The sequence below is a fragment of the Chrysochloris asiatica genome, unplaced genomic scaffold, assembly GCF_000296735.1.
Source record: "Chrysochloris asiatica unplaced genomic scaffold, ChrAsi1.0 scaffold00257, whole genome shotgun sequence".
NCBI classification, from domain to species: domain Eukaryota; kingdom Metazoa; phylum Chordata; class Mammalia; order Afrosoricida; family Chrysochloridae; genus Chrysochloris; species Chrysochloris asiatica.
The window spans coordinates 3,918,116-3,920,907 of NW_006408775.1; positions in this window are offsets into that span (position 1 = coordinate 3,918,116).

A 2,792-nucleotide genomic window follows, 5' to 3' on the forward strand; every position below is an offset into this window, starting at 1 on the left:
AATCCAGCTTGAATTTATGGCAGTGGCCTATTAATGTACTGCTGGAACCATTTTAAAACTACATTCAGCAAAATAATACTTGTGTAATATTCCTGATACTGTTAGATAATCGCCACATATGTTATATCATCTTAATTTAGAATAGGCACAAATATGGATCTCTTCCAGTCAGCTGGCCAGATAGGTCTCTTTGAATTCTTGGCATAGGTGAATGAGCACCTCCATCTTAAATGGTAGTCCGTGAATTCTTGGAACTTTGTTTTTTGCCAATGCATTAAGTGAAGCTTGAACTTCTTCCTTCAGTCCTATGAGTTCTTGATTATATGCTACTTCCTAAAATGGTTGAATCCTTAAAGACATTTTCCTGTGGTTTATTACTATGCAAAGGCATGTGACTATGTGGATCATATAATTTATGGATAACATTATGAAGAACAGGAGCTCATGAATACTTAAATGTGCTCATGTGGAACCTGTATATAGACCAAAGGCCAGAACAAAGAGATATGGTGTGATGTGTTTCAGGGTTGTATCCCTTACCCATACTTATTCTGTGTGCTGAGCAAATAATCCATTCTGGACTATATGAAGGATGCAACATCGGGATTGGAGGAAGACTCATTACAACCTGTGATACGCAGATGATACAACCTTGCTTTCTGAAAGGAAAGAAGACTTGAAGCAGTTATTGATGAATACCAAGGACTACAATATGGATCACACCTCAATCTAAAGGAGGCAAAACTCCTTAGCAACTAGACCAATAAAGAATATGGAAGCAGCAGTCAAGAAATCAAATGATACCTTGCATTGGACATGTTTACAAAAGAACTCTTTAAAGTGTTTGAAAGCAAATATGTCACTTTTAGGAATAAAGTAAACCTGACCCAAGTCATGATATTTTTAACTGCACAATATGCATATGAATGCTGAACAATAAATAAGACCTAAAATGTTGGACAATAAAAAGACCTAAGAAATTCAATGTCTTTGAATAATGGTGTTGACGAAGAATACTGAATTACCACAGACTGCCCGAAGAATGAACAAATGTGTGTTGGAAGAAGCACAACTGGATGCTCCTTAGAAATGAGGATGTCAAGACTGCCTCTCATACTTTGGAGCTGTTATCAAGAGGGATCAGTCCCAGGAGAAAGACAACATACTTGGTCAAGTAGAAGGTTTGCAAAAAAGAGGAAGACCTCAATAAGGTGGACCAACACAGGACTGGGCAGTGGTTCCTGTTGTACATAGTGCTGCTGAGTCAGACTGACTGGACAGCACCTAACACCAAATAGACCAGTAGAGGTATGTGCATCTATTTGCATATTCTTTCCTATCCACATACATGCATATATATCTGCATATGTGAGTACATATATATTTTTTGTCTGTTACTACTGTTGTTGCAAAATTGTGAATGCTATACATTTTCCAAAATTACCCCTTTTTTGTGTGTACTTTTTAAAGTCTTCATTTTCCTTGGTCAAAATGTACAGATGTGGTATTGCTTTCCCATCACCAAAAATGCTAAGTGTCTACTATCTAGAAAGTGATTCTCCTTCTGTCCTCCTCCCATCCCTGGGAACCATCAAAGAATGTTGTTTTCTGTGAGTATATCTATTCTTGACCTTTTATAATAATGAAACCATGCAATATTTGTTCTTTTGTGATTGACTTCTTTCAGTCAGCATATTGTCCTACAGACACATACAACATTTATGTTTTGTGGACTCATTATTCTTTATAATCAGGTAGCATTAAACTGTATTGCATTACCAGTGTGTTTTTTCCATCTTCACTGATAGTTATTTAGGTTGTCTACAGCTTTTTGGTGTTGTGAATAATACTACAGTAAACATTGTTGTTAAGTACCGTCGAGTCGGGTCCGGCCCATAGCAACCCTGTACAGGGTTTCTGAGGCTGTGAATCTTTATGGGAGCAGAAAGCATCATCTTTCTCCCGTGGAGCAGCTGGTAGTTTCGAACTGCTGACCTTGTGGATCATAGCCTGATTCGTAACCACTACCCTATAGGTGTGCATATGTCTATTCATGTCATTGCCCTTGTATCTCTTGGATATACATCCAGGAGTGGGATTGTTAGGTCATAAGGTATTTCTATTTCTAGCATTTTGAGGAAGCACCATATCAGTGTCCATAGTGTTTGTGCCATTTTAAGCAGCATTATTCTTTATAGCAAAGAAGCAGAACCCCAAATGTCCATAACTGATTGGGGGATATACAAAATCTGGTATAGCTTTCATACAATGAAGTATTATTCAGCCATAAAATAATGAATCAAGTTCTGATATTTGCTATGACATGGCTGGACCTTTAAAACATATTAAGTATAAGAAGCCACCCAGAATGCAGGTGTATGATTTCATTTATATGAATCATCCAGAATAAGCAAATCTAGAAGAAAGTAGAGAGCAAAGGCAGGGAATAGTGGGGTGGTCCAAGCTGGGCTCACCCTGAGGAAACACTAAAATATTTTATTCTGTATTGTCCCTGCTTCTTCTTCTTTTTCCCATTAAGTTTTTTTGACTTTTAGGTGGAATGTTTATTCTCCTTTAGGCACCACTGACACCTTGCATGTGTAAGGTAAGAACCATGGACAGTGTACTCAGCTTTTATCGTTTTTGAAAACTCCATAGAATCCCCCCAAAAGCCTAAATAGCTATGATTTGTTCTTAGTCAGTTTTTTATTTGGCTCTTATTCCACATCAAATATATAGCTGGATTTGAGTGCAGCCAAATTTGCTTTAGACCTGTATATTCCTAGGATCTT